This window comes from Ovis aries, chromosome 21 (genome assembly GCF_016772045.2).
Source record: "Ovis aries strain OAR_USU_Benz2616 breed Rambouillet chromosome 21, ARS-UI_Ramb_v3.0, whole genome shotgun sequence".
NCBI lineage: Eukaryota > Metazoa > Chordata > Mammalia > Artiodactyla > Bovidae > Ovis > Ovis aries.
This window is the reverse complement of record NC_056074.1, coordinates 900,273-919,201: the sequence shown is the minus strand read 5'-3', so window position 1 is coordinate 919,201 and position 18,929 is coordinate 900,273. Positions and strand designations below refer to the sequence as shown.

The following is an 18,929-nucleotide window of genomic DNA, read 5'->3' as shown; positions in this document are numbered from 1 at the left end:
ATGGAACCCAGGTCATCCATACTGCAGGCAGATTCTTTACCATCTGAGCTACCAGGGAAGCCCACACGACTGCAATTACTGCCTTGGAGTGAGATACCTGGGGCTTCATAATAAATTCTTCCCTTTTACTAAAAAAAAAAGATTCAAGGGGAGCCCTGCCTGGCCCAAGTAGGTCAAGGGTCTACTTACAGCGCAGGGACCAATCAAGAACCACTCCTGGCAGGTCCCGAGTTCCGACAGAGGAAAAGTGCTTCCTCAGAAAAACAGGAAGGGTGCACCAGTCTCCAACAAAGGAAGAAGGCTTATTTAAGGCAGATGAAATAACACCATAATCATAAGTATTCAGAAACCCTGCACACATAACTGCTAAGCCACTGCTCTTCAGATCCCAAGTCCAGTAATCTCACTCATTCTGCACCACAGCTGACATTATTTGGGCACTAAATTGTAAAGCAATACCAGTAAAGAACAGCCAGTGTAGAGTAAGGTGCTAATTGTGCAGTAAAGACGCTTAGTGCAAACAGCATTCAGAGAAATCAATGCACCTGTTTACATCCACAGAATATTCTAAAACTAGAGATCTCCGAAGAATTGACACTTTTGAACTGTGGTGCTGGAGAAGACTTTTGAGAGTCCCTTGGACTGCAAGGAGATCCAACCAGTCCATCCTGAGGGAGATCAGTCCTGGGTGTTCACTGGAAGGACTGATGTTGAAGCTGAAACTCCAATAGTGTGGCCACCTGATGTGAAGAACTGAAACTCGTTTGAAAAGACCCTGATGCTGGGAAAGATTGAAGGCGAGAAGAGAAGGGGACGACAGAGGATGAGATGGTTGGATGGCATCACCGACTCAATGGACATGGTTTGGGTGGACTCCAGGAGTTGGTGATGGACAGCCTGGCATGCTGCAGTTCATGGGGTTGCAGAGAGTCGGACATGTCTGAGTGACTGAACTGAACTGAACTCAGAGATCTCCACACCACAGTTTTGTGCTAGGATGAAACAGAAACCATGTTTCTTCATCAATGAGAGCCAGGCCTGCCTCCCAGCTCCCTTCTGACTCCCTACAGCTGAGTGAAAGGTCTCTCCTTGGGTCCATGATTCCTCTCTGCCCAGGTGACAACTAAAGGCCCTGCTTCTCAGGAAGGAAGCAGAAATCAGAAACACAAACCCAAGTCAACCAAGATGAAGGCAAGGGCCCAACTCTCTGAAGAGACTAAAGGGCCAACACAGGAGGCAGGGCCCGTGGGAGCGAAGGAAGTGGAGGGGCGGGGGCCCTGCAGCCCGCCTGGGGTTCCTTCTTCTTCATCAAACACAGCTCTCATCCTCGCTGCTGCTTTACAAATGTTCTCTGCTGTAGCTGCTTCCACTGGCTGCGCGGGGTTATGATGACTTCTAGAAGCAATCCAAGGAGTGGGAGCTTCTGATCCTTTTCTCAGTGGTCTGACCTAAGCCTGGATCACTGGAATCACCCCCATTTCTCTGCTTCCAGCATCTTGCTTCTCTTCCTGAGCTGCGCCCACTTCATTGTCTCCCTCCACAGACCAGAGACAAATGCTGGTATTTACTGGGCGCTTCCCTGGTGGCTCAGATGAGAAGGAATCTGCCTGCAGTGCAAGAGATGCGGGTTTGACCCCTGGGTCAGGAAGATCCCCTGGAGAAGGAAGTGGAAACCCACTCCAGTACTCTTGCCTGGAGAATCCCATGGACAGAGGATCCTGGTGGGCTACAGTCCATGGGGTCGCAAAAGAGTCTAACACAACTTAGCGACTAACAGTAAACAACATGGTAATGCTCTGTTTAGCTTTTAAGGAACCTTTAACATGTCTTGAAAATAGGAAATGCTACAGAGAAAAGCCAGGACGCTGCAAGCAAAATGCAAAACCTCAGTGAGATCAAAGAAGTTAAAAAAAAAGGTTTTCTAGTCTCACCCCTTCTTTCAATAAGCTCAAGTCTGGGCAGAAGGAACCAAAACAGTACACTTCTTCTTAAAAGGCTAAGAACACTAGCAGGAGAAAGCTAAGATATGTAATTCTTGTTGTTCGGAGCAAGCTGAGAGCGGCCCAGGGCGCAGACACAGCCTCTCTGCACCTGCCTCACAGGCTTTCACGCGGCTGATCACCGCCAACGCTTTAGCAGGACAGCCAGTGGCAAGACGGAAACGCGGAGGGACTGCACCAGAAGGGGCCACGTCGACACCTTTAAATTAAGTGAAGAAGAAAATAGCTCGCTGAAGACAGAGTGAGCTAACCACAAATGACAAAACCGACTCTTCTGACACAAGCAGAACACCAGCGTGACGGGGATGGCGGCGAGCCAGGAGACAGGCAGGAGCGCCAGCGGCGCTCAGGGGCAGGGGGTCCATAAACAGCAGCTCTGTCAGCTCGCTGTGCGTGGCTCCCCACAAAGACACGCCTGAAACACCAGCGGTGGCCTGAGGTTAAGTCCACAGCCCCGCTTTTGGCCAAAGCAGAGTCTAGCGAAGATGCATGTGCAAAAGCCAAAAGAACTCCCAGATTAGCTCTAGCAAGCCCTTTAAAGTTCAAGCTAAAATCAAGGCCAGGACGGAAACAAAGCAAAAGGTAGCTTATGAATCAAAAAGAGTAATTCCTTCCTCGCGAGTGGCTCTGCCTGGTCGCTTCAGATACAGGCAGACCCGGTGCTTGGACTGGGGAATGTGATAAAGACAAACACGGACGTGACTTAAAACCCAACAGCAAAGTGGGCCTCCCGGGTGGCGCTAGTGGTAAAGAATCCTCCTGCCAATGCAGGAGAAGCAAGAGACACGGGTTTGATTCTTGCCTGGAAAATTCCAGGGACAGACGAGCCTTGTGGCTACAGCCCTTAGGGTCCCAAGTGTTGGGCATGACTGAGCATGCATGCCCGCACACATACACACAAACACACACACGCGCCCTTACTTGTAACATCCCTCATGTGTGAGCCTCTGGAAAGTCGGGACTTAACTCCCACCTACCAGGCAGACCTATGGTCTGAATACATGGGAAAGAGTATAGAAAAGCACAAAGACTCATTTGACAGAGGCAAGGGAAACAGACATACGCTGAGAATAATATAAAATCTAGGTGAAAAAAACAAAGGTTATCAGGACAGAGAGCTACAGGTCCTTGATAAAGTGGGATTCTCCTGGCACCCAGCATCACATCACTCAGGCCAGAGAAAAAATGGAACACCTGGCTGCAAAGCGGAGTATTAGACCTAGAAGGAGTGTGTGATGTCTGTGCCCCTCCTTTGTTTTAGAGAAAACAATAGTGAGGTTTGGAGAGATTCAGCAACATATCCAGGACTGACTGTTAACAACAGCAAAGCCAGGCCTATAACCCTGATCTCCTGGAAGGCCTTCCACTAAACAGTATTGATGATGGTGGTGCTGGTGCTGAAGAATTTACAAGCAAACATTACAATGAGGGCTTTACATGTATTATCCCATGCAATCAATCCTCAGCAAACTAGAAGGCAGTAGTAGTACTTAGGTGGTGCCAGTGGCAAAGAACACGCCTGCCAAGACAAGAGACATGAGAGACCCTGGTGTAAACCCTGGGTTGTGAAGATCCCCTGGAGGAGGAAATGGCAACCCACTCCAGTGTTCCTGCCTGGAGGATCCCATGACAGAGGAGCCTAGGGGGCTACGGTCCACAGGGCCGCAAAGAGCTGGACAGGACTGAAGCGGCTTAGTGCACGTGCAGTACTGTTATTAGCCCATTTCACACGTGAGGTGCAGAGAGGTTAAGCTACCGGCCCAAAGTCACACAGCTTGGGAGAAGGGAGGTGTGCAACAGCATGGATGAACCTGGAAAGCATTGTGCCAAGTGAAAGAAACCTGACACAGAAAAGCAGATAAAACACAGCACGATCTCACCGACATGTGGAATCTAAAACAGTCAAAACCCATAGAGAAGCAGAGCAGAATGGTGGTAGCTGGGGTGGGGGGTGGGGAGATGATGGTCAGAGAGAACAAACACTCAGCTATGAGATGAATACATTCCAGGGTGTAATGTGCAACATGGAGTCTACAGTTAGTAATACCCAAAGCCTAATTTGCTACAAGCGTAGATCCGCAGTGTTCTTACCACACACAACAGCAGTGGTGACTATGTGAGGTGACACGTGTTAATTTACTTGATTGCGATAATCTTTTCACAATGTGTATGTACATCAAATCACCTCGTGGTACTCCTTAAAAATATACACTTTTTATTTGTTAATTATGCCTCAGGACAGCTAGGAAAAATAAGAGGGGAAAAAAGCAGCACATGAAGGATGGAAACCTAGGTCTAGCTGAAATCCATGCTCTTGACCCTTATATTAGTATCTGACTGCCTCCAAACAAGGGAGGAAGTCACATTTTTAACTTAAATGTACACCAGAAACTTCTTATCACTGGGTAGTTTTTATTGTCTGTCACCTTGCCCTTCAAGATTTAAAAAACAACAACAACAACCTGCACTAAGAGATATAAAGAACAACAATATTTTAACTTTGGTGAGACGGCTTAAGACTCTCCAGCCCAGACAACAGAACTGATTAGACTCAGACCTGAGAAATTAGAGGCTGGAGCCAAAACATGTCCCTTTGGGATTCTGTCTGGCATCTTGCACTTTCAACAAGTTGCATATTTATTTTCACAGAGTTAATTGTGACTGGATAGTGGTGCTGCCAGGCCCGGTTGATTTCAGAAATCAGTGTTTACCAGATCTTGGCACTTCTACTAAAAACATCACAGAATCACCAGTTTAATCGTAAGCATGCCTACGTTTAGTTTTAAAAAACAGTTATTTTTGAAAATTGTCAAAATATAAAAAATGACATTAAATGAAACTGATGTTTTTTGATTAAAAAGCATCTGACTTTTGTAAGAAATGCCATTTACCTTCTCAGATACCACAGTGAGAGTGCCATCTCATCGTACATGGAGATGCTTCGCTCTGTAAGCTGCAGAACCAGACCGTCTCCCTGCAGACACCTGGCCCAGTGCAATACCACGGCCTTTCCCTGCACAACCTTTCCCCGCACACTCGGGCTTCCGGTCCCTCCACGATCTACACCCGTCCCAGAACTGCAGCTCCACGAGGGCCACCTGCCGCAGGCCCCACGTGAGTCACAATCCTCAACGTGCATCACAAAGACGAGGGCAGCAGAGAAGGCTTCCTGCACACGATCAGAGGCCCAGTGGTGTGCGAAGGCCCTGCGCTCAAGCTCTCTCCTTTCACAACCCCCACACTCTGCAGGAGGTGCCCCTCTTACGGCCAGCTTTAAAGACAGAGACAAGAAGCTCAGCACGGCTAAAGGAGCTGCCCAGGGCCGCACACCCAGACGCTGCACACACACGCACAACCCAGGTCCCTCAGACGTGAGCGCCCAGCCCTCGGCCCCCTCACCCCGCGGGGCTCTCCCTCCCCCCATGCACAAAGCCCAGGAAGGCCCCACTGCCGTCTCCTCAGACAGTGCAGGGCAGGTTCTCACTTCCAGTCTGAAGGGAAAACGCTAGCGGTTCTCCCAGACAAACCAGCTGGATAAAGGGAGCATAAAAGGAAGAGAAAACATCTCTGCCCTGAAGAACTCAACCGTCTAAGCTAGAGAGATCTAAACAAACCCCTGTATCTCTAGGGCATTTCCGGTCAGCAAAGTATTTCCATCGTCATCTGGGACACACGCACACACACAGAGCCTGAGTGTGTGACGCACTGACACTTCCTAACCCTCTTTCCTTTCCCTTTAATTCGAGTATAGTTGGTTTACAATATTACAGTCATTTCAGGTGTACAACATAATGATTCAATACTTAAATAAATTATATTCCATTGAAAATTATTATAAAATATTGGGTATATTTCTGTGCTGTATATATCCTTGTGTGTTCAGCCGCTCAGCTGTGTGGGACTCTTTGCAATCCTATGGATTGTTGCCCGCCAGGCTCCTCTGTCCACGGGATTCTCCAGGCAAGAACACTGGAGTGGGTTGCCAGGCCTTCCTCCAGGGGGTCTTCCTGACCCAGTGATCCAACCCCTGTCTCCTGTGTCTCCTGCACTGCAGGCGGATTCTTTACTGCTAAGCTATCAGGGAAACTCCACAATATACCCTTGTTGCTTATTAATTTTATACACAGTAGTCTGTATCTCTTAATCCCATACTCTTAGGTCCCTTTGCTATTTTTTGCTGCACCACACACACGGTTCATGCAGGATCTTAGTTCCATAACCAGGGTCGAACCTCTGCCCACTGCGTCGGGAGTGAAGTCTTAACCACTATACCGCCAGGGAAGCCCTTTTTTTTTTTTCAATGTGTCAACCTACTAAATTGACTCTGTGACTGTAGATTCTGGATGATAGCTTGAAAAGCCCTGCTCCAGAATGCCCTATTTTAGCTCTAATTTTAAAAATAAATAAATAAAACAGCAAAAAACAATCAGGAAGCTGGCCCTGACATCCAGCTTAAGTTTCTTAGGCTGCCAGGTCACTCCAATGCGCACGGCTGCACACCTCCTGGGGGCGGACTCAGCAGTGACCGGGCTGGCTGAGGTTCTGCACCTGGAGTCCTCTGACCCGCACCCAAACGCTGCCCAAGTCCTCCAGACTCTGGCCTGTAAACTGGGAGCCAACGCCACTCACCCCCAAGCTTGTCGCAGGCCACCTGCCCGGGAGCTGGTCCCCGATGTTCAGGAGGCCTAGGACACGGGCGGGAGGGGGCCAAGCCTAGCCTGCGGGACAGGCCCGGACCCCGACCCCGGCCTCCACCACACAGCGCCTGACGCCCCCAAGTGGTTGCAGACAGCTCTGCAGCTGCAGACTGGCCTGCGCCCCTCCACCGCAACGAGGGCCGCCTTCAGACCTCACCTCTCAGGGAGGAAAGGTCTGTTTTCTACAGGAAGCATGACACGTGAGGTACCTAAGCTACGATGGGGCCTCGGCCAGGCGCCTGCCCTCGGAGCGCGCCCTCAAGCTGGGCAGATGGACAGGTAAACAGGTGACTGTATAATCCACTGGGCCAGGCAGTGTAACTGAAAACCAGGCATCCCGGGAGAACGCAGCTCATGCTGGAAGGCCCACTCCTAAATCCTAGCTGACTTTTTTTAGTAGGAAAAAACACCACAGCTCACAAATTGCTAATGCATTAAGAATCAGAAACTACCGCCTCCAAGCCAAGTCTCAAGCCCGGAAGAAAAGCATCCTTGCCTGCTCTTGCTGGTGTTCAGTCACTGAGTTGTGTGCGACTCTTTGTGAACCCCATGGACTGTAGCCCACTAAGCTCCTCTGTCCATGGGATTCCCCAGGCAAGAACACTGGAGTGGGCTGCCACTTCTTGTTCCAGGGGATCTTCCCGGCCCAGGGATCGAACCCACATCTCCGGCATTGCAGGCAGATTCGTTACCAAGCCACCAGGGAAGCCCGTCCTTGGATATTGCTACAGCAGCAGCAAGCAGGACGGTCACAGCTCCAGCGCTGCCTCCCTGATGGGACTGTAAGCGCCCTGAGGCTGGAAGTGAGGTCACCTGTTCAACATCACATGACAAACATCACAAGACTGGAAGCTCGAAAGATGGTAAATCACTGATTGCCTTTCCAGTTCCTCTGGAACTTGCTCTATATTTGTCCAGAATCAAAATTACAAGAGGAAGGAAGGGTGAGCAGGATGAAAGGCCTTCCATGAGGCAGTCAAAAATAAGACTGAATCTGCTGGATGCTTAAGTAGGTCTTCTGAAAGGTGAGGCCAGAGGCCTCCAAGTTAGACTTTAAAAGTCATCTTAAGATTATAAAGCCACTGTATATGTGTGTACTAAAAGTATTCATGTGTCCAATGTGCATACTTGAAATGCCTGTTTCTCAGTATGAAAATCCGTTAAAAATCTAAAAGAGGGTTACCACATGGCCCAGCAATCCCACTGCTGGGCATATATCCAGAAAAATGGAAACTGTAAAGATACATGCACCCCACCATTCATAGTGGCACTGTTTACACAGCCAAGACATGGAAGCAACATGACAGATGAAGGGATAAGAAGATGGATTATATATACACAAAGGAATATTACTCAGCCATAAAAAAAGGATGAAATGATGTCAGCTGCAGCAACATGGATGAACCCAGAGATTACCCCAAGTGAAGTAAGTCACACAAAGAAGGACAAATACCATGTGATAGCACTTATATGCAGAATCTAAAAGTCACACACACAAATTTATTTACAAAACAGAAACAGACACTGCAAATAAAACTTATGGTTACCAAAGAGGAAAGGGGAGGAGGAAGAGATAGATCAGGCGCTTGTGATGAGCACAAAGAGACTGCTATACATAAACTAGATAACCCACAGGGACTGTGTATCACAGGGAGCTACATTCAGCATCTTCAGCTGTATGTATATATGTATGTATGCATGTCTATAACTGAATCACTTGGCTGCACACTTGAAACTAAAACCGCACTGTGAACCTACCGTGGTGTGATGTGCTTAGTTGCGTCTGACGCTGCAACCCCATGGACTGTAGCCGCCAAGCTCCTCTGTACCCAGGGATTCTCCAGGCAAGAATACTGGAGTGTGTTGCCATGCCCTTCTCTAGGAGATCTTCCCAACCCAGGGATCAAAACCAGGTCTCCTGCAATGCAGGCAGATTCTTTACCGTCTGAGCCACCAGGGAAGCCCAAAATATCACACTTCAATTAGGAAAAAAACACCTGTTTCCAACATCCTATTTTGGCATTTCTTCATTTTTTAAATGAAGAAATGGGCCTGGGCACTTGAGAGTGGCCATGTGGTTAACAAGGACACCCTTAGAGCTCTGGTCCCAGCAAATGAAGCAAATGTCAGCTACCCAGCTCCCAAACCAACAACCTTAGAAAATACCTGGCTAAAGCAGGACTCTTTATGCTCCGTCCTCTCTCTCTCACTTTGGAGAAGGGAGTGTACCGGGGAGGTCAGTCACTAAGGCTCTCGGGGCGGTGGGAGCGTCTCAGGCCTCTGCACCCGAGTTAAAGGTCTGTGATCTCTCCAAGTCATGCTGGCTTAAAATAAAGACAAAGTAGTAACCTGTTCATTGAGTTCCAAGCAATTTCATGTATGCTGTCTTGTTTACATCTACTCAGCTCCTTCAGATATTATAATGATGCCCAGCTTAGGGATCACAGACACAGAGGTTGAGTAAAAAGCCAGGAGGTGACTGGGAGGGACACTCAGATGGGCCCACACGCAGCCCCCAGGCCCCACGGTGTCCTTGCCAGTGGGGGCAGCACACGAAGGGGACACACGTTCATTCTCAGAAGACGACTGAGTTTCAGTTTATACCCCTGCTGATATTTTGTCTGAAACATCAGAGAAGCCTACGCAGTACGCTACCTAAAGTCTCAGGTTTGTGACGTCCCCTGAGAACCCATCCGGGGATGTCCCTGGTGATCCAGTGGCTAAAAATCTGCCTGCCAGAAGATAGGATTAGTGAAGTGGAAGATAGAATGGTAGAAATAAATGAATCAGAGAGGAAAAAAGAAAAACGAATTAAGAGAAATGAGGACAATCTCAGAGACCTCCAGGACAATATGAAACACTCCAATATTCGAATCATAGGAGTCCCAGAAGAAGAAGACAAAAAGAAAGACCATGAGAAAATCCTTGAGAAGATAATAGTTGAAAACTTCCCTAAAATGGGGAAGGAAATAATCACCCAAGTCCAAGAAACCCAGAGAGTCCCAAACAGGATAAACCCAAGGCAGAACACCCCAAGACATATATTAACCAAATTAACAAAGATCAAACACAAAGAACAAATATTAAAAGCAGCAAGGGAAAAACAACAAATAACACACAAGGGGATTCCCATAAGGATAACAGCTGATCTTTCAATAGAAACTCTTCAGGCCAGGAGGAAATGGCAAGACATACTTAAAGTGATGAAAGAAAATAACCTACAGCCCAGATTACTGTACCCAGCAAGGATCTCATTCAAATATGAAGGAGAAATCAAAAGCTTTACAGACAAGCAAAAGCTGAGAGAATTCAGCACCATGAAACCAGCTCTCCACCAAATGCCAAAGGATACTCTCTAGATAGGAAACACAAAAACAGTGTATAAACCCAAACCCAAAACAATAAAGTAAACAGCAACGGGATCATACTTATCAGTAATTACCTTAAACGTAAATGGGTTGAATGCCCCAACCAAAAGACAAAGACTGGCTGAATGGATACAAAAACAAGACCCCTATATATGTTGTCTATAAGAGACCCACCTCAAAACAAGGGACACATACAGACTGAAAGTGAAGGGCTGGAAAAAGATATTCCATGCAAATAGAGACTAAAAGAAAGCAGGAGTAGCAATACTCATATCAGATAAAATAGGCTTTAAAACAAAGGCTGCGAAAAGAGACAAAGAAGGACACTACATAATGATCAAAGGATCAATCCAAGAAGAAGATATAACAATTATAAATATATATGCACCCAACATAGGAGCACTGCAATATGTAAGACCAATGCTAACAAATATGAAAGCGGAAATTAACAGTAACACAATAATAGTGGGAGACTTTACTTTTGAACTATGGTGTTGGAGAAGACTCTTGAGAGTCCCTTGGACTGCAAGGAGATCCAACCAGTCCATTCTGAAGGAGATCAGCCCTGGGATTTCTTTGGAAGGAATGATGCTAAAGCTGAAACTCCAGTACTTTGGCCACCTCATGGGAAGAGTTGACTCATTGGAAAAGACTCTGATGCTGGGAGGGATTGGGGGCAGGAGGAGAAGGGGACGACAGAGGATGAGATAGCTGGATGGCATCATGGACTCAATGGACTGAGTCTGAGTGAACTCTGGGAGATGGTGATGGACAGGGAGGCCTGGTGTGCTGCGATTCATGGGGTTGCAAAGAATTGGACACAACTGAGCAACTGAATTGAACTTAATATCCCACTCACACTTATGGATAGATCAACTAAACAGAAAATTAACAAAGAAACACAAACTTTAAATGATACAATAGACCAGTTAGACCTAATTGATATATATAGGACATTTCACCCCTAAACAATGAATTTCACCTTTTCTCAAGTGCACATGGAAACCTCTCCAGGATAGATCACATCCTGGGCCATAAATCTACCTTGGTAAATTCAAAAAAACGGAAATCATTCCAAGCATCTTTTCTGACCATAATGCAGTAAGATTAGATCTCAATTACAGAAGAAAAACTATTAAAAATTCCAACATATGGAAGCTGAACAACACACTTCTGAATAACCAACAAATCACAGAAGAAATCAAAAAGAAACCAAAATATGCATAGAAACAAATGAAAATGAAAACACAACAACCCAAAACCTATGGGACACTGTAAAAGCAGTGCTAAGGGGAAAGTTCATAGCAATACAGGCATACCTCAAGAAACAAGAAAAAAGTCAAATAAATAACCTAACTCTACACCTAAAGCAACTAGAAAAGGAAGAACTGGAGAACCCCAGGGTTAGTAGAAGGAAAGAAATCTTAAAAATTAGGGCAGAAATAAATGCAAAAGAAACAAAAGAGACCACAGCAAAAATCAACAAAGCCAAAAGCTGGTTCTTTGAAAGGATAAATAAAATTGACAAACCATTAGCCAGACTCATCAAGAAACAAAGGAGAAAAATCAAATCAATAACATTAGAAATGAAAATGGAGAGATCACAACAGACAACACAGAAATACAATGGATCATAAGAGACTACTATCAGCAATTATATGCCAATAAAATGGACAACGTGGAAGAAATGAACAAATTCTTAGAAAAGTACAACTTTCCAAAACTGAACCAGGAAGAAATAGACAATCTTAACAGGCCCATCACAAGCACGGAAATTGAAAGTGTAAACAGAAATCTTCCAGCAAACAAAAGCCCAGGTCCAAACGGCTTCACAGCTGAATTCTACCAAAAATTTAGAGAAGAGCTAACACCTATCCTACTCAAACTCTTCCAGAAAAATGCAGAGGAAGGTAAACTTCCAAACTCATTCTATGAGGCCACCATCACCCTAATACCAAAACCTGACAAAAACTACAGGCCAATATCACTGATGAACATAGATGCAAAAATCCTCAACAAAATTCTAGCAATCAGAATCCAACAACACATTAAAAAGATCATACACCATGACCAAGTGGGCTTTATCCCAGGGATGCAAGGATTCTTCAATATCCGCAAATCAATCAATGTAATTCACCACATTAACAAATTGAAAAATAAAAACCATATGATTATCTCAATAGATGCAGAGAAGGCCTTTGACAAAATTCAACATCCATTTATGATTAAAACTCTCCAGAAAGCAGGAATAGAAGGAACATACCTCAACATAATAAAAGCTATATATGACAAACCCACAGCAAACATTATCCTCAATGGTGAAAATTGAAAGCATTTCCCTAAAGTCAGGAACAAGACAAGGGTGTCCACTTTCACCACTACTATTCAACATAGTTCAAAATTGGAAAAGAAGTAAAACTCTCACTGTTTGCAGATGACATGATCCTCTACATGGAAAACCCTAAAGACTCCACCAGAAAATTACTAGAGCTAATCAATGAATATAGTAAAGTTGCAGGATATAAAATCAACACACAGAAATCCCTTGCATTCCTATACACGAATAATGAGAAAGTAGAAAAGAAATTAAGGAAACAATTCCATTCACCATTGCAATGAAAAGAATAAAATACTTAGGAATATATCTACCTAAAGAAACTAAAGACCTATATATAGAAAACTATAAAACACTGATGAAAGAAATCAAAGAGAACACTAATAGATGGAGAAATATACCATGTTCATGGATCGGAAGAATCAATATAGTGAAAATGAGTATACTACCCAAAGCAATTTACAAATTCAATGCAATCCCTGTCAAGCTACCAGCCACATTTTCACAGAACTAGAACAAATAATTTCAAGATTTGTATGGAAATACAAAAACCTCGAATAGCCAAAGCAATCTTGAGAAAGAAGAATGGAACGGGAGGAATCAACTTGCCTGACTTCAGGCTCTACTACAAAGCCACAGTCATCAAGACAGTATGGTACTGGCACAAAGACAGACATATAGATCAATGGAACAAAATAGAAAGCCCAGAGATAAATCCACACATATGGACACCTTATCTTTGACAAAGGAGGCAAGAATATACAATGGAGTAAAGACAATCTCTTTAACAAGTGGTGCTGGAAAACTGGTCAACCACTTGTAAAAGAATGAAACTAGATCACTTTCTAACACCGTACACAAAAATAAACTCAAAATGGATTAAAGATCTAAATGTAAGACCAGAAACTATAAAACTCCTAGAGGAGAATATAGGCAAAACACTCTCAGACATAAATCACAGCAGGATCCTCTATGATCCACCTCCCAGAATACTAGAAATAAAAGCAAAAATAAACAAATGGGACCTAATTAAAATTAAAAGCTTCTGCACAACAAAGGAAAATATAAGCAAGGTGAAAAGATAGCCTTCTGAATGGGAGAAAATAATAGCAAATGAAGCAACTGACAAACAACTAATCTCAAAAATATACAAGCAACTTATGCAGCTCAACTCCAGAAAATAAACGACCCAATCAAAAATGGGCCAAAGAACTAAATAGACATTTCTCCAAAGAAGACATACGGATGGCTAACAAACACATGAAAAGATGCTCAACATCACTCATTATTAGAAATGCAAATCAAAACCACAATGAGGTACCACTTCACACCAGTCAGAATGGCTGCGATCCAAAAATCTGCAAGCAATAAATGCTGGAGGGTGGAGAAAAGGAACCCTCCTACACTGTTGGTGGGAATGCAAACTAGTACAGCCACTAATTGCAAATAGAACTACCTTATGACCCAGCAATCCCACTGCTGGGCATACACACCGAGGAAACCAGAATGGAAAGAGACATGTACCCCAATGTTCATCGCAGCACTGTTTATAATAGCCAGGACATGGAAACAACCTAGATGTCCATCAGCAGATGAATGGATAAGAAAGCTGTGGTACATATACACAATGGAGTATTACTCAGCCGTTAAAAAGAATTCATTTGAATCAGTTCTGATGAGATGGATGAAACTGGAGCCGATTATACAGAGTGAAGTAAGCCAGAAAGAAAAACACCAATACAGTATACTAACACATATATATGGAATTTAGGAAGATGGCAATGACGACCCTGTATGCAAGACAGGAAAAAGACACAGATGTGTATAACGGACTTTTGGACTCAGAGGGAGAGGGAGAGGGTGGGATGATTTGGGAGAATGGAATTCTAACATGTATACTATCATGTAGAATTGAATCGCCAGTCCATGTCTGACGTAGGATGCAGCATGCTTGGGGCTGGTGCATGGGGATGACCCAGAGAGATGTTGTGGAGAGGGAGGTGGGAGGAGGGGTCATGTTTGGGAACGCATGTAAGAATTAAAGGTTTTAAAATTAAAAAAATAAAAAATTTAAAAAAAGAGAAAAAAAAAAAGAAAAATTGAAAGCATTTCCCCTAAAGTCAGGAACAAGACAAGGGTGCCCACTCTCAACACTACTATTCAACTTATTCTGGAAGTTTTGGCCAGAGCAATCAGAGCAGAAAAAGAAATAAAGGAATCAGAAAAATAAGACTCCACAAGAAAATTACTAGAACTAATCAATGAATATAGTAAAGTTTCAGGATATAAAATCAACACACAGAATCCCTTGCATTCCTATACAATAATAATGAGAAAGTAGAAAAGAAATTAAGGAAAGAATTCCATTCACCATTGCAACAAAAAGAATAAAATAGTTAGGAATATATTTATCTAAAGGATCTAAAGACCTAGATATAGAAAACTATAAAACACTGATGAAAGAAATCAAGAGGACACTAATAGATGGAGAAATATACCATGTTCATGGATCGGAAGAATCAATCTAGTGAAAATGAGTATACTACCCAAAGCAATCTATAGATTCAATGCAATCCCTATCAAGCTACCAGCAGTATTTTCACAGAGCTAGAACAAATAATTTCACAATTTGTATGGAAATACAAAAACCTCGAATAGCCAAAGCAATCTTGAGAAAGAAAAATGAAACTGGAGGAATCAACCCGCCTGACTTCAGGCTCTACTACAAAGCCACAGTCATCAAGACAGTATGGTACTGGCACAAAGACAGAAATACAGATCAATGGAACAAAATAGAAAGCCCAGAGATAAATCCACATACCTATGGACACCTTATCTTTGACAAAGGAGGCAAGAATATAAATGGATTAAAGACAATCTCTTTAACAAATGGTGCTGGGAAAAACGGTCAATCACTTGTAAAAGAATGAAACTAGATCACTTTCTAACTCCATACACAAAAATAAACTCAAAATGGATTAAAGATCTAAACACAAGACCACAAACTATAAAACTCCCAGAGGAGAACATAGGCAAAATAGTCTCCAACATAAATCACAGCAGGATCCTCTATGATCCACCTCCCAGAATACTAGAAATAAAAGCAAAAATAAACAAATGGGACCTAATTAAAATTAAAAGCTTCTGCACAACAAAGGAAACTATAAGCAAAGTCAAAAGAAAGCCTTTGGAATGGGAGAAAATAATAGCAAATGAAGCAACTGACAAACAACCAATCTCAAAAATATACAAGCAACACCTGCAGCTCAATTCCAGAAAATAAACGACCCAATCAAAAATGGGCCAAAGAACTAAATAGACATTTCTCCAAAGAAGACATACAGATGGCTAATAAACACATGGAAAGATGCTCAACATCACTCATTATCAGAGAAATGCAAATCAAAATCACAATGAGGTACCATTTCATGCCAGTCAGAATGGCAGTGATCCAAAAGTCTACAAGCAATAAATGCTGGAGAGGGTGTGGAGAAAAGGAACCCTCTTACACTGTTGGTGGGAATGCAAACTAGTACAGCCACTATGGAGAACAGTGTGGAGATTCTTTAAAAAACTGGAACTAGAACTACCTTATGACCCAGCAATCCCACTGCTGGGCATACACACCAAAGAATCCAGAATTGAAAGAGACATGTACCCCAGTGTTCATCACAGCACTGTTTATAATTGCCAGGACATGGAAGCAGCCTAGATGTCCATCAGCAGATGAATGGAGAAGAAAGCCATGGTACATATACACAATGGAGTATTACTCAGCCATTAAAAACAATACATTTGAATCAGTTCTAATGAGGTGGATGAAACTGGAGCCGATTATAGAGAGTGAAGTAAGCCAGAAAGAAAAACACCAATACTAACGCATACTAACGTATACTAACACATATACATGGAATTTAGGAAGATGGTAACGATAACCCTGTATGTGAGACAGCAAACGAGACACAGATGTATAGAACAGTCTTTTGGTCTCTGTGGGAGAGGGAGAGGGTGAGATGATTTGGGAGAATGGCATTGAAACATGTATAATATCATATAAGAAACGAATCATCAGTCTAGGTTTGATGCAGGGTGCAGGATGCTTGGGGCTGGTGCACTGGGATGACCAGGAGGAATGGTGTCAGGGGGTAGGTCAGAGGTGGGTTAAGGATTGGGAACACATGTACACCCGTGGTGGATTCATGTTGATGTGTGGCAAAACCAATACAAGATTGTAACGTAAAAATAATAATAATAATAAATTTTAAAAAAAATCTGCCTGCCGATACAGGGGACACGGGTTCAGTCCCAGTCTGGGAAGATTCTTCATGCTGTGGAGCAACTAAGCTGTGTGCCTCAACTACTGAGCCTGTGCTCTGCAACCAGAAAAGAGAAGCCACGGCCGCTGCCCCTGGAGAGCAGCCCCAGAGCTCTGCAGCTCGAGGAAGGCCACACGCAGCAACAGAGGCTGAGTGCACTCAGTAAACAAACAAATAAAATTTATAAAAAAAGAAAAGAAAAAGTACCGGTCTGTGAGCTGAGGTCAACGGTGGCTCACTGTGAGGCAAGCCTGTGCACAGCGCCTGAGAAGTGCTGCACGCCCGCGTCGCAGACACCATGCGCAGCAGGCTGACTGCCGGGGCTCCGCAAGAGGCTCAGAGGGAAGAACTGCAGAGACGGGCAAACACACACCCGAAAGCTTGTGTTTACTCCCCAATAATGCAGGGAAAGCAGAGTCCTGAGGACAGAAGGATGTCCAGGCAGACAGGCCCTGCATCCCGAGGAGTGAGTGGAGAGGACTCCATCACCACCTGCGTCTCTTCATGGACCTCACCGCCCCACCGCACTCACCCAAGGCCTTAGGCAAGAACACCTACAGAAAAAAGAGGGAAAGGGGAGAAAACGCCAACAAAGAGCAAAATTCCCATGATTCTGTGGTCCATCAGATCAGAGAGCTCGCCTGAAATTTGGCTCTATTTGCACACAGAATGTCTGAGTCGGGAGGCCAGTGCCCCAGTGCCCACACCTGTTCCCCTCCGGGGGCAGGTCACTCCTGCCTCCAAACAGGCCCAGGAGCCGCTACCCGACTCCCCACTCCCAGATGGGCTCCCAAGAGCATGCGGAGTGAAGCAAGAGGCCACACTGGGCAGACGGACCTGGTTCCTCTGCTCAGTGTTATGCGGCAGCGGGAACGGGAAGGAGCCTGGGGGAGAATGGATACATGCACAACTGTGGCTGGGCTGCTGTGCACCTGAAACTATCAGAGCACTGCTAATCAGCCATGCTCCAGTACAAAATTAAAGGTTTTAACGAAACTAAAACAGAAAGACCTGGGTTCAAATCTCTGGCGCTGCTACTTACACACCAGGTCTGTTGGCAACAGCTGATTCTTGTCTTACAAAACAGGGACAGTAATTTCGCATTTCCAAAGTTGTTGTGAGGAGTAAATAAAACAATACACCTAAAAGACTTGATCAGCAACCAGCCACTCTTACTAACATAAGCAGAAGCCACCCAGCCCTGGGTAATAACTAGATCTCATTCTTTAAAAGAAAAAGATTTCAGGAAGTTAATGAGGACTGACCATTTTCAGAAAAATCAAGGCTGCGGGGTGGGGAAAACTATACTCCCCCGCCTTCTGGAAGGATTCTGAAACCTCTCCATCACCGGCGCCCCTACCAGATGAGAAATGGCTGGCAGGTCTCCTTACCTCCAGACTCTTCACACTTTATAAATATACCACACGACCCACCAGAGTGTGCTCGCTGCCAACCTCCTGGGCAAACAAGCCCAACAATATTTGATCCGGAAATTAAACGTCCAGGCAGCCCAGCCACACTCAGTTCAAAATAGATCTCTGTGACCTACTTAGTCTTCCAGTACCATTCCCAACGCTAGACCCAGGGGGGTGGGCGGGTCCGCTGACTTCCGCAGGGCCCTGCACAGCACCCCAGTTTTCCTGTAATTCAAAACATGCACTAAAACAGTGATGGCTTGAGAAATTACCTTGGGAGGGGCCAGACAGAAACCTTAGCTTAGAAACAGCTGATTCAAACAGTTGTTAAAAAGCAAAGAGTCTCAAAGTCATGACAGTGCACCCCTCTGACCAGCTCTCATGATGTATTTTCATTCATTTAAACAAAAGGACCTCTCTTGACAGTCCCTTTTCAAGCTACCTATCCCTCACCTTCACAGTTGTTTCTGGAGTATCTGTACCTTCTCCAGGACACAATGGGCTCCTCGGGACCCTGTCTTCTTTATCGTGATATTTCACAGCGTCTTGGTGCGGTGAGAAGCAAGCACTGCATTCACCACCACTGCCTCGCCAGCAAGTCTTCCAGGTCCCACCCACTCCCACGCTTGGCTCCTCAAGATTAGGGAAGAGAAAGAGACAGACTTTGCTGGCTACAAAGATGAGAAAGGCACAGAAGACCAGGGAAAGCTGCTACATAGTTTCAACCACCAGGTGCTACAAAACAGACCTCCTCTATCATAATTCATTTCACTAGGGCAGTGTGACCCCTGGGGCAGG

The 18,929-nt window shown here is 44.7% G+C and overlaps 1 protein-coding gene across 28 annotated transcripts in view; it reads right to left on the bottom strand.

Moving 5' to 3' along the window:
• SMCO4 (single-pass membrane protein with coiled-coil domains 4) overlaps positions 1-18,929 on the bottom strand; it is a 79,737-nt gene that overhangs the window by 45,371 nt on the left and 15,437 nt on the right. For 3 of the 28 annotated variants that reach the window (XM_042238398.1, XM_060404218.1, XM_060404213.1), the window contains exon 3: positions 8,864-9,021. The exons of 22 other annotated variants lie outside the window; for them this stretch is intronic. The gene's annotated coding sequence lies outside the window, so the exon portion shown is untranslated. Of the gene's footprint in view, positions 1-189; positions 8,616-8,863; positions 9,022-18,584; positions 18,702-18,929 lie in introns of those variants that run through there. 3 more of the 28 variants (XM_042238404.2, XM_060404215.1, XR_009597911.1) reach the window with 2 other exon arrangements.